The following is a 14,169-nucleotide window of genomic DNA, read 5'->3' as shown; positions in this document are numbered from 1 at the left end:
TCGACAAACTATACCAAGACTGGAAACTTTGGTTGTGTTGCACCCCCCAAAACCATATTGTTTAAAGACGTGTGTGAATTGCGTTAAATAGCTAACACCCTTCAAGCAAGAAAACTGAGTTCAACAAAGAAACTCCGCCCTCAGACCGCGAAAATCGGGCTTGCACTCACACACTTGCAACTTTTTGTGTATGAACACAAAGTCGAACGAGAATCGTGTTGAAAAATGAGAAAAGGAAAAGAAAGACAAGGCCAACAAGAGCCAAAGCGTCATTTTGTTATTTTTTGTTGAAGTGTTTGGTCGCGTCGTGTCTCGTGTCGTTGTTTGTAAAATGTGAGTTTATTAATTATAAACAATTTTATTAAATTATAAACAATATGGAAAACAAAAAAGGTATGTTTTATATATCGCTCAAAGTGTTTGGGTTAAAATGTTGTTTCTTCTTGTGTTGTAGATGTAATCTCTAATGATGAAGAAAAATCTAGAAGGTGAAACATGCGATTGGGTATCTAAAAAAACACAAACAACAGTAGCAGCATCAAATGAAATAAAATGAAAAAATATGTATTGTGATTTATATTGTATTTATTGTGAAAATTTCGTTTGCCAAAATAAAATAAAAAATAAAACAGTTTCAGTGAAAAAAAAAATAAATCTTATTCTTTTTTTGGTCGCAAATGCGAAATGTCATCCCTTTCTTATTCCTCTTTCTGGTAGGTTTTCGCTGCTCCGGCTCAGGTCCGCCTTCGGCTCCGTTTTCTCGGAATGGAGATTTTCACCACACCAATACATATGCAATCGACTTCGCGGTGATTATAATTTCCATACTAATTTGAGCCGCCTTCGGACCAGTTTCTGATCCGAAGTCGGACTCAGCTCCGCCTCAGGCGGAGCGGATTCGGACCGAGGTCGGACCTGTTTGCTTGAAGGGCACCGTTTAAAATTTTTGACACTATTGAGGTGAATAAAAAATTTTCAGTTGTTAAAAATTTATTGGGCTCTGGGAACTGGTTAAATTTGAGTTAAATTTTGTTTGCAGATGGTTTTGTTTTATTAAAAAGGAGTATCATGACAGAAAAAAGGCAGAAAAAATAAATAAATTAAGCAATACATTTTTTTTTTAATTTTTTTGTTCACCTCAATAGTGTCAAAAATTTTACAAAGTGTTAACTATTTTAGGCGATTCACATACGGCCTAAAGTGTTGTTTTTGTACTTTTGACATGAAGTCATTGAATAAGAACAGGAAGGGGTGTTTATCCAAATCAGTGAAACCGCTTTTTATTAGTGTGAGTTGTACAGATGCACATGTATTGATAAAGAGTCGGAGTGCAGATATATTGTTCATTTAAGGGGCACCAACAGAAATGTAACTGGTCTCGTGAGAGACTCCGTATAAGTAATATTTTTCATCATAATTATATACGAATTTTAAACTGTTTTTTTTTCTCAACTAAAAACAGACTGAAAATTGTTTTGAAATCATCAATATTAGCTGAAACATTGGCGGTCAATGATTCCATCGCCTTGTCATCACCAATAAAAGTGAGTTCGCCTCTGGAAAACTAGCTCAAAATTTGACGGAAAATGGACTAATTTTATCAGAGTATGGGCTAACTCTATAGGTGTGATATTTGATATACACCCCTTCCTGTATTTCTTATTCAATGCATGAAGTCCGTGAAGAAGTGTACAACAACAACAAATTTAACTCAAAATTTAGCCACCACTGTGGTGAATGACTCACCAAGTGTCTATGTGTGTGGAATCCACTATCCAGTGTATCATAGAGATCAGTGCATTGATGAAAACTAGAAATCAGAAGGGATAGGATTTCATGCACTTTAAAACGAAAAATATGCGCTTAAAATATAATATATGCACTTAAAATATGCATTTAAAACCACATAATTTTATAAAGTATAAATATTTCTTTAAAATTATAGAAACATTTTACGTTTTCTTATTAATGTACGAAACCATTTCCGTATAAAGATGTAACTTTCTGGAATTATTGAGGTTTGCTTAAAAATAAATAAATAAACTGCCCAAAATTTCGGGAAAATATGCACAGAAAACTAGCATTTATGTGGCAAAATATGCAAATAAATGATTGAATGGCATTTAAAAAAAAAACCTACTGATAGGGCTGCCAGACATCCCGATTTTAGCGGGACAGTCCCGATATTTGGACTTTGTCCGATATCTGTCCCGATTTCAAAATGTTGCGATTCCTTTTCTTAATCCATCTTCGTTCAAAAACTTTTTGGAAGGAAAAAATTTACCGCTGATGATGTGTATCAATTTCAATGTATTTTGCCCATTCCAGGGCATTAAGATCTTTCATAAATTTCAATGTCAATAGTGTCTATACACCTTTAGATCGTTATTTAAGCGATCGATAGCTAATGTTAAAATTCAATGAAAAGTAAAATTCCGAAATCTCAAATATATGTTAGTATGAAAATGATTTTTGCTTCGTTTACATTCACATAAGTGAGTTTATAGGTCGTTTCAAATCAAGTTTATTTTCTCCCTTCCAATAAAATTGAGAACAAAATGAACAAAAAACTCAATTTTATTGGCTTAATCAACTCAAAAATAACAACAAACCATGCTTGTTTGAATGAAAGAAATGCTAGAGAAAAAAATAAACAAACGAAAAATCTGAATTTGTTTATTAATGATTTCTTTGTGCCTGGCTACACTGTGTTGTGATTCACATTTGCTAGGAACAAACGTCAAAAAGAGGAAAATCCTCACCCCTCTTGCCTACAACCTGACTGGTTAGGCGATTGAAAAATCACCGTGTAGCCCGGCACTATGGTGACGACACCAAAATAATTGAAAAATAAAAATAATATATTTACTGCCCAATTATACAAATGAAAAGATGTGAATAGAATTCTAAGTTATGAACCCAACTAACAATTTTTCTTCCATAAGGTTAGGATCTTTAATTTCTTGCAGTTATTATCTCTACAGGTCTTGTATTTAGTTTGTGAATCGAAAATTAAAACTTTCGAGGCTGAACTTTCGTTAAACGCTTCCTAGAAACCTAGTGCAAATGGAATATAAAAATTTGTACAAGCATTAATGTAAACATTTCGTTTAAATTTCAATAAGGCCACATGAAATTCCATTGTAGAAGCACAAGAAATAAAAGCCATTAAACGACTTCCTTTAAATGGCTTTGCCAATGAAATTGTATTAGAACTGCTTACAAAATCCTTATGAATGATATTGTTACGTCTTATTCCGGGTTCACAATAAAACTTATTTAATTTTTACTTATATTTCCGTTCAAATAAGAACACACTTTATTTCAACTCAATTTACTTTTATTATTCGCTCAAACAAACACACTTTTAAATCACTTTATTTACTACGAACAATTCGGAACACTTTATTTCACTTTTTACTGTACTCTTTCACTTTCAAGATTAAACTGTATCCGGTCGGTGTCTACGCTGCCCTTTTATACCGAAATCTCGAGACTCGAGAACGTCCTCGAAGGCTCTCGTCCCTGTCTCTCGAAACTTCCTTTCCAGGAAGGGCACTTCATACTTCCAGTCTAGTGGGATATTTTGAGATGTGTTCAGTGGGATATTTTGAGATGTGTTCAGTGGGATATTTTCTTATTTACTAAAGGTCCGTTCACATTTCTACCTTTGCAGTAGTAGGTAGTGTGTTCAGACTTTTATCTTAAAGTAGTTCAGTAATTCATCGTTACATTGCCCCCCTCTTAGGATTGTTCGTCCCGAACAACTCCATTGCTTCTTTCACCATTATAACGATGTAAACGGTCACAATGAACTACCTTTAGTTTGCCTCTTACCCCTCTTTGTATACGGTAAACCACGTCGTTAATTCTGGTTATTACTGTGTAAGGGCCTTCCCAGTTTTGTTGTAGCTTCGGTGATAGTCCCTTTTGTCGGTGGAGATTGTAAAACCACACAAGTTCACCTTCTTGAAACCCTGTTGCTGTCGCTCGTGCGTCATATCTTGTTTTCATCCTGTCACTAGACGCTTTTATATTTGTCCTTGTCCGTTGGTGAATGTCAGCCAGTGTTCCTTTCAGGTTATCTACGTACTCATCCATTTCATGTGGCTCGTTTGGAACACTTCCAAATTTTATCTCACTTGGCAGGCGTATTGTTGAGCCAAATAGGACTTCCGATGGTGTATGTCCAGTAGAACTATGTGTTGCACTTCTATAAGCCATCAAGAATAATGGAATATGTCGGTCCCAGTCTCGTTGAATATCATTGACTACTTTTGACAGGTGTTCCTTAAGTGTCCTGTTAAATCGCTCAACCATCCCATCAGATTGTGGATGAAGCGGTGTTGTTCGCGTCTTCTTGATGCCAAGGAGTGAGCAAACCTCTTGAAAGATCTTAGATTCGAAGTTCCTTCCTTGGTCGGAATGAAGTCCATGGGTACTCCGAACCTGCTCACCCAATGAAAGACGATCTTATCCACAACTGTTTTGGTTTCCTGGTTTGGAATGGCAAATGCCTCAGGCCATTTGCTGAAGTAGTCCATCATTACAAGGATGTATCGATTTCCGTTGTTGGTTTCGGGAAAAGGACCTGCTAAGTCTATTGCAATTCTCTCAAAAGGTGCACCCACATTGTACTGCTGCATCTTGCTTTGGATTTTTCTAACTGGTCCTTTGCTAGCGGCACAAGTATCACATTTTCGGCACCACTTTTCAACGTCTTCTCTCATACGTAACCAGTAGAATTGCTGTCGTAGCTTTTCCAGCGTCTTGTTGATGCCTAAATGGCCTCCAGAAGTTCCACCGTGCATCTCTCGGAGAACATCATTTACCTTTGACTGAAGTACGACTAGCTGCATTACATAGGATTTACCATCTGCGGATTCCCACTTACGCCTGAGTAGCCCTTCTTGCACATGAAGTGAGTCCCATTGTGCCCAATATGCTTTTAGAGTGGGGCTTCGGTCGGAGATGTCGGCCCATTCTGGTTTCTCTTGATGTTCCTTCCATGCAAGGATGGGTTCGATGTCCGAATCTTCCTGTTGGGCAATTCTGAGTTCTTCATTACTCCAGCCGCAAATGGGATCAGCTCTCGTTCTTCTAACAGCGACAACTTCCTTTTCTTCTAGTCGTGTGCAATGCTTGCAGTCTTGCTTGCACGGGCGCCGAGATAATGCGTCTGCATTTGAATGCAGCTTTTCTCTTCGATGTTGAATCTGACATTGATACGTCTGAAGTATCTCGATCCATCTTGCTACTTGACCCTCTGGATTTTTGAAGTTCAAAAGCCAATTTAGCGCACCATGATCTGTGCGAAGAAGGAACTTCTGTCCATAGATGTACTTATGGAAGTGCTTTGTTGCCAATACTTGAGCTAGAAGTTCCCTTCTGGTCACGCAATAGTTTCTTTCTTGTTTCGAGAGTACCTTGCTGAAATAGGCAACGACCTTTTCTTCTCCGTCATGAACTTGCGATAAAACAGCACCAACTCCAACATTACTTGCATCTGCGTCAGTGATGAATTGTTTGCCTGGAGTCGGATAGGCCAGCACAGGAGCTTCACATAACCGCAGCTTTAGTTCCTGAAAGCTTTTCTCACACTCACCTGACCATTTAAAGGGTTTACCCTTCTCCGTAAGTTGGTGCAAGCTTTTGGCGATTCTCGCAAAATCCTTCACAAATCGTCGATAGTACGTTGCCAGACCGAGGAAACTCCGAAGTTGATGCTTGTCCTGAGGGGTTGGCCAGTTCTTCACAGTGTCAACTTTTTCAGGATCAGTCTTCACTCCTTGGGATGAGATGATATGCCCCAAATATTTAACCTCGGTCTTGAAAAGTGCACATTTCTTTGGATTCAACTTAAGATGTGCTTCTCGTAGCCTCTGGAATACAGCCTTTCCCAACTAACAATTTTACTTCCACGAGGTTAAGATTTTTAATTTCTTGCAGCTATTGAGCCGTATGCATAAAAGGTAGCATATGCTTTTACTAGTAAATTTTAATAGTATTTACTACTTTCCATATGCATTAAAAACATAGTAAATGCTGGAAAGGTAGTATTTACTAGTAGAATAGTATTTACTAGTTTTGGATGAATTTTTATAGTAAATACTGGTTTTGGTATGCATAAAAAACTAGTACGAACTTTTACTTTCTAGTATTTACTGCTAATTTTTCAAGTTTCTAATTACCAACTTGAAATGAAAATGAGATACTTTGCGGTTCTCTTACTCTGAAAGTATAACTCCTAGAGAAAGATGATGTACTAAAGAATGAAAGATAATTATATTTCCAATATAAAAAGTGCTCGCAAATTTTCTGTCGAACAGTCGTTCTCTAGATATTGAGACTTATGCGTTTTTCAAAATGGCGGACGCCCCACAAGACCAATCAATACACAAACTGAGATTTACACTCAGGATTAACTCCTCTTCAATACAGCATCCGAACTTAGCTGACGTCAAAACACGTAGGTATCTAGTATATACTATTACTTTCAGATGAACTAGTAGTATTTACTGGGATGAATCCAGTATTTACTACTAGTTTATAATAGCTAGTAGAAGCTAAGGTTTATGCATACCGAATGTAGTAAATACTATTATTTTCAGCTTCTACTAGTAGTACTAGTATTTACTATAAACCTTTTACTACTAGTAATTACTTTTTTTTATGCATATGCCTCATTATCTCTACAGGGCTTTTATTTAGTTTGTGAATCGAAAATTCAAACTTTCGAGGCTTAACTTTCGTTAACCGCTTCCTAGAAACCTAGTGCAAGTGGAATCTAAAAATTTCTACAAGCATTAATGTAAACATTTCGTTTAAATTTCAATACGGCCACATGAAATTCCATTGTAGAAGCACAAGAAATAAAAGCCAATAACTGACTTCTTTTAAATGGCTTTGCAAAAGAAATTGTATTAGAACTGCTTACAAAATCTTTATGAATGCTTTGTATTTTTTTTATCCAATTCGAAAATTATTAGACTCAAAAATGACTTAGGTATGTATTTAAGTATGGTAGAAGTACCTACAACTTATACAATTGCCTTAAATGCATTTATTATTATAATTCTATATTACCGAAATTATGTCAATAGTATATGAGTCGTGATATTCATTAAATAAAAAAAAACATTACGTTGAATTTCAAATAAACCGCATTAAACGGTTTTGCCTTTTTAAAAAATATTCCACAAAATAGATGTGTTATAGTTACTGCATTTTAATATTTGAATTAAAAAATTGTTGAATCATTGTTTTTGATTGAAAATATTACAAAGTATGTTTTATATTACTTTCAAATAATAACGACTTACATAAATGTTTATTTTGTATCTCTGTATGAGAAAAAAAGAAGTTCAATTTCAAGCGCATGCGCGAAAAGCTTTTAGTTTTATATGTTTGCCTTAGCGAAGTTAGGGGACATTTATTTATATTTGTAGAGATCCTTTAAGTACAAGCAAAACATTGTAAAAAGCATTTAATTTTATAAGTTTGCCTAAGCGAACTAATTTTATTTCTAGAAGCCCTGTGAAAGTGAGTACAAGCTAAATTTTTTAAACTGTCAGGCAAACTCATGAGAATAAGAAATATTTGGATAAGTGCCATTATGGTGACCATTTTTGGTTTTTTTATTCATTGTTATAAAGAAATAAATAAAAAAGTGAATCTTTTCATATCGGTAATTGGTTTAAAATAGTGATATTAAAAATGGTTTACTGACCAATTTGGAGTTCATATTCAAGTAAGTAGAGAAGAAAGGAAAACAAGATTTTAATCTTCTCCACTTATTTAAATATAAAATAGTGATGGACATTTTAGATTTTTTATCTAAGTTCAAAACAAAGTTAATTCTCTTATTTTTAAGAAAAAGCCAAAAGCCCAAAAAAATTAAAAATTTTTTTCTGCTTCGGAAAAATGCAAGTTGACGGTATCCGGGTGAAACCTCTAAAGTCTAAAAAAACCGAATTTTTCAGATATATTTTTCTGCTCCAGAAAAATTGTTCTTGAGTAAAAAGTTATTCTCTTTCATCTTCTCAATAATGATAAGATTTGACAATCAGAATATAATATTATTAAGTCTTTATTAAATAATTTTTTACAAGATAAAAAAAATCAGAAAATACCTAACCAAAAATAATAACTTTGAAAAAAAAAAAAAACACAAATGGTCACCATATTCTTTAAGATAGTGCAACTCATCAGGAATTAAGTCGAAGCCCTTAGAAAGTTCTGGTTTCAACTAGTCCAAATTTGAAACTCTTTTATTATATACCTGAGTAGCTCGATGGTTAAGGTACCGGACTTTCAATCAGGATGTACGAGGTTCAAATCCAGCAAAATGCGTCAAGTAAGTAGAAGTTTTTTTCTTAATATAATTGTGTTTGGAAATTTAATTTCAGAAACAAAACTTGTCTGGATGGAAAACAAAGAAGAAAATGAAAAAATAAAATGTAGGGTGGTAATAGGTACACAAAAAAAAATGAAAAAAAAATATTTTTTTTTCTTTATTCTATTTGGGATATACCTCGTTTAGACTTTCACAATCCTTCCACAAGTCTGCTCCGAGCTTCTAAATAAAATTAAAAGCCTGTAGCAGTAATACAGATTTTTAAATCTTGAATGTTGCTTGTTTCTATAAGGCATTAAACACATGTTTTGAGTCTCTCTAATCAACTTGCATATGACTCTTCTAAAGCCTATCAAGCTTCTCGGGTGGGCCAAAAGGGCTTCTCTATGGTCGTATACAAGCAATATTTCTAAAATCGAAACAGCTTCGTTAGACCCTTGTGGAAGTAAAATTGTTAGTTGGGTTAGGTTTTCACAATGGTCATCAAATGTTTTTCCGTAAACGATGACATCATCCAAATAGACTAGGCAAGATTTCCAGGTTAATCCATTCAAAACGCACTCCATCAAGCGCTCAAAAGTAGCTGGGGCATTACATAGCCCAAACGGCATGACATTAAGCTGCCACAGACCATTTCCTGTGGAGAAAGCCGTCTTTTCCCGATCTTCTGCATGGATTTCTACCTGCCAGTAGCCACTCTTCAAGTCCAAAGTCGAAAACCATTGTGCTCCTTCCATTGCATCTAGAGTATCGCTGATTCTTGGCAGTGGGTAGCTGTCTTTCTTCGTCAAATCATTGAGCCTGCGGTAGTCTGAATTGAGAATTTGTTTCTTTAGTTTCTCCGAGTTCATAGTCATCTGTGTATCCACCTCGTTGATCTTAGCTATTGCGGCCACAGATTCACATTGCCCAACAACTTCTCCTTTCTTAAGCTTGATTGGGTACGGTTTGATGTTAAGTATCCGTACAGGTACCATGTTGTTCTTTGGTGCCACAAGAGTCTTCCCGATGATGATGTTTTCGGAATTTTGCTCAACTTCTGGTTCAACCATGAGGTATCGATGGCTTCCAAAGTTCCCCTTTAACTTGGTCCACACAAAAACTTCTGAAGAAGGAGGCAGGCACATGTCTTCTTTGATGACAGTTCTAATTGTTGTCGAGTTTTCAGTGCCATAGACCATTGGAATTTCTACATTTCTGTATTCAGGACTTGATTACCGATATCCAAAATGATTCCATGCTCCTTCATGAAGTCGATTCCAATGATGCACTCGTCACATATATCTGCCACCAAAAACACATGCGAAAACTCTAGTTCTGCCATACGGATCGTAGGACGAACTTCACCATACACCCTTGCTGCTTCTCCTGTGGCGGTCTTCAGACGGTAGCTGTTGGTGTTATGTAGCCATGTCATCTTCACCAAGTCTCTTCGTACAATGGAGGTGGTGGCACCGGTGTCAATTGTAGCCACGTGTTGTTTATGGTCGCCTCCACTGTCAGACTTTTGTTGTCTCGTTTAGTCTGTGAGACTTGAATTGTGGTTCTGGGGCCATCGATACCAGAAACCAGCTTCTGCCCCTCCAAGTTGGTTCTTACTCGTTTCCCGAATGGGGAATCAAGATGAGCATGAGTGTTAGTTGTATCGCTTCTGTTTCGCTGTTTCCACAGTGTTCGCAAGCAGTTCTTCTTGGTGGCAATCTGCACTGCCGCTGGAGATGTCCTGTCTTGTTACAGTTCCAGCATCGAGCAGCTCCGTCTTGCTGGTTTCTTTGGAATGCGAGTTTTTGACAAGAGCATTCCTCCACTGCAACTTCTCTTACCCGATGAACGCCTTGAGAAGCCTGTTCTGCTACTTCCATAGTCAGTGCAAACGCTAATGCTTCAGGAAGGGAGCGTTTTCCAGCTGTTCGAATTGCTCGCTGAAGATTTATATCAGATACAGCACGTACAAAGGCTTCTGTCGCAAACTGATTAATAATGTCGTCTCCTGCTGTCGGATATGCCAGATGAGCCAACCTTTCAATATCTGCTTGAAGTTGTTGCAGAGTTTCTCCTCTTTTCTGGACTCTTGTATTGAGTTGGACGCGGAAGACCTCCTGCATATGGCCATCTCCAAAGCGTTTTTCAATGACCTGGACAAGAGCGTTAAAGTTACCATTCTTTTCTGGTGGTAAAGCTTGTAACAACTCAGCAGCAGGACCTCTAAGAGCAAGAGTCAGCGCTATACATTTGTCTTCGTCATCCCAGCCATTTGTTGTTGCAGCTGCCTCAAACTGTTTCTTGTAGATCGACCAAGAACTTTGTCCATCAAAGGTTGGTGGATGCATTTCCTTCTTCTTTGAATACTCACCAGAACTTTCTCGGGCCTTATTTTTTCGAACCTTGTCCAACTCTTTAGCCATGTCCTGGAATTTATCTTCGAACTTTGTGTCCATCGCCAACAGCTTTTCTTCGACACGTTCGTCAAGAGCAGTGAACTTTTTCTCGAAATCAGCAAGTTTTCCCTCTAAGAGATTTTTCTGTTCTTCAAGAAGGCGAATAATGAGGTCATTTTTCGATCCAGCAGTAAGAAGACCTCGTTTAGTTAATTCCGCCTTCAGCTCAGTCAAACTTAACTGATTTAATGTCTTACCCATTTTAACTTTTTTTTTTTTTTTAAACGCGAGCACTTTTACTTATTTCAAAATGTTTTAAACTTTGTTTATTGTTAAAACACACGCGCACTTTTTATTTTATTCGCGAAATTATCTGATTCGCACAAATAAATAAGTTTTATTCCACTTTTCTGACACCAATGTTACATTTTATTCCGGGTTCACAATAAAACTTATTTAATTTTTACTTATATTTCCGTTTAAATAAGAACACACTTTATTTCAACTCAATTTACTTTTATTATTCGCTCAAACAAACACACTTTTAAATCACTTTATTTACTACGAACAATTCGGAACACTTTATTTCACTTTTTACTGTACTCTTTCACTTTCAAGATTAAACTGTATGCGGTCGGTGTCTACGCTGCCCTTTTATACCGAAATCTCGAGACTCGAGAACGTCCTCGAAGGCTCTCGTCCCTGTCTCTCGAAACTTCCTTTCCAGGAAGGGCACTTCATAATTCCAGTCTAGTGGGATATTTTGAGATGTGTTCAGTGGGATATTTTGAGATGTGTTCAGTGGGATATTTTCTTAATTACTAAAGGTCCGTTCACATTTCTACCTTTGCAGTAGTAGGTAGTGTGTTCAGACTTTTATCTTAAAGTAGTTCAGTAATTCATCGTTACAATATGTATTTTTTTTTAATCCAGTCCGAAAATTATCAGATTCAAAATGACTTAGGCAGTTATTTAAGTATGGTTGAACTACAAATGATACAATTGCCTTAAATTCATTTATTATTATAATTGTATATAACCGAAACTATCTTAATAATATGTGAGTCGTTAGACATATTTATAAAAAAAAAAACATTACGTTAAAGGAGAATGGGCAAATTTGTATGGAACGTGGACGTTTCGCGGCCATCAATGAAATTGTTATTTTATGATGTTATTAAGTCTTACATATGTTTTGCAGAAGTTGTATCCTTGTGACGTACTTCAGAAACGGATAAAATGCATTTTTGCATCTAACACTTTATGCAGATTGTATATCTTTGTTGTAACTTTAATATATATTTTAAGTGCAAAATATGATACTCTGTCATTTTCCCTGATTCTGAAGACCTTAATCTTGAATATCCAACCAGTAGAACAATAACCATTAGCTTTTTTAAACAACAGTTTCAAAACTATTTTGAAAGTTTTGTTGTTCAATTTTTTGTTAGTTTGAATCGTTTGAAAAACTGTCGAACAAAAACAAAAGTGGTTGGCTTAAAAATCGTGTATTATGAGTTCTATTGGTCGGATTTTCATGATTAAAGTCTTCAGGGCCAGGGAAAATGACAGAGCTTCATATTATATATTTGAAATAAAAATAAAATTCAATTTTCCCTTCACACATTAAACGATGCAGTGTAACAATACTAATATTGCAATATCTTGCATTCTTAAAGCAATACAACGAAACTTCCAATGTAAAAGTTTTTCCTAAGCTATAGCTCTTTCATTTGATACCGATTTCATTAATGGCCGCTCAACGTCCAAAATGCCCATTCTCCTTTCAAATAAACCGCAGTTAAACAGTTTTGCCTTTTTAAACAAATATTCCACAAAATAGTTGAGTTATAGTTACAACACTTTAATATTTGATCGAAATAAATTGTTAAAATGTTGCCTTTGATTGAAAATAATACAAAATATGATTTATATCACTTTCAAATATAACGACTTATATTTTGTATCTCTGTATAAGAAAAAAAGAAATTCAATTTCAGGCGCATGCGCGAAAAGCTTTTAGTTTTATATGTTTGCCTTAGAGAAGTTAAGGGTTATCTATTTATATTTGTAGAAGCCCTTTAATCACAAGTAAAACATTGAAAAAAGAATTTAGTTTTATGAGTTTGCCTAAGCGAAGTTAAGCTCGCTAATTTTATTTGTAGAAGCCCTGTGAAAATGAGTACAAGCTAAATTTTGTTAACTGTCAGACAAACACATGAGAATAAGAAATATTTTGATAAGCGCGATTATGGTGACCATTTTTAACTTTCTTATTCATTGTTATAAATAAATAAATGAAAAAGTGAATCTTTTTATAACGGTAATTGGTTTAAAATAGTGATATTAAAGATGATTTATTTACCAATTTGGAGTATATAAGTGGAGAAAAAAGGAAAGCAAGATTTTAATCTTCTCTACTTATTAGAATGTAAAATGGACGTTTTAGATTTTTAATCTAAGGTCAAAACAAAGCTTATTCTCTATTTTTTTTTTTAGAAAAATGCGGTTTGACAGCATCCGGGTGATGGCAATCAGTATAATATTATTAAGCTTTACTAAATATTTTTTTGCAAGACATTAAAAAAAAAAAAAAAACAGAAAATAACCAAAAGTAATAGGTACCTTTGAAAAAAAAACCACAAATGGTCACCATATTCTTTAAGATAGCGCAACTCATCAGGAAATTAAATCGAAGCCCTAAGGAAGATCTGGTTTCAACTAGTTCAAATTTGAAACTCTTTTAATATATACCTAGGTAGCTCGATGGGTACGGTACCGGACTATCAATCAGGACGTACGAGGTTCAAATCCCGCAAAATGCGTCATGTAAGTAAAGAAGTTTTTTTCTCAGTATAATTGTGTTTGGACATTTAATTTCAGAAGAAAACTTTGACTGGATGGAGGAAAAACAAACAAGAAAATGAAAAAAAATAAAAAAAATTGCTCGAATTGCTCGCTGAAGATTTATATCAGATACAGCACGTACAAAGGCTTCTGTCGCAAACTGATTAATAATGTCGTCTCCTGCTGTCGGATATGCCAGATGAGCCAACCTTTCAATATCTGCTTGAAGTTGTTGCAGAGTTTCTCCTCTTTTCTGGACTCTTGTATTGAGTTGGACGCGGAAGACCTCCTGCATATGGCCATCTCCAAAGCGTTTTTCAATGACCTGGACAAGAGCGTTAAAGTTACCATTCTTTTCTGGTGGTAAAGCTTGTAACAACTCAGCAGCAGGACCTCTAAGAGCAAGAGTCAGCGCTATACATTTGTCTTCGTCATCCCAGCCATTTGTTGTTGCAGCTGCCTCAAACTGTTTCTTGTAGATCGACCAAGAACTTTGTCCATCAAAGGTTGGTGGATGCATTTCCTTCTTCTTTGAATACTCACCAGAACTTTCTCGGGCCTTATTTTTTCGAACCTTGTCCAACTCTT

General features: G+C 35.7%; 1 protein-coding gene across 1 annotated transcript in view; it reads right to left on the bottom strand.

Annotated features, from left to right (window-relative positions):
• LOC129906322 (uncharacterized) overlaps positions 1–14,169 on the bottom strand; it is a 123,773-nt gene that overhangs the window by 31,544 nt on the left and 78,060 nt on the right. The gene's annotated exons all lie outside the window — the stretch shown is intronic.

The sequence above is a fragment of the Episyrphus balteatus genome, chromosome 1 (assembly GCF_945859705.1).
Source record: "Episyrphus balteatus chromosome 1, idEpiBalt1.1, whole genome shotgun sequence".
Classification (NCBI taxonomy): Eukaryota; Metazoa; Arthropoda; class Insecta; order Diptera; family Syrphidae; genus Episyrphus; species Episyrphus balteatus.
This window is presented reverse-complemented; position numbering and strand designations above follow the sequence as displayed.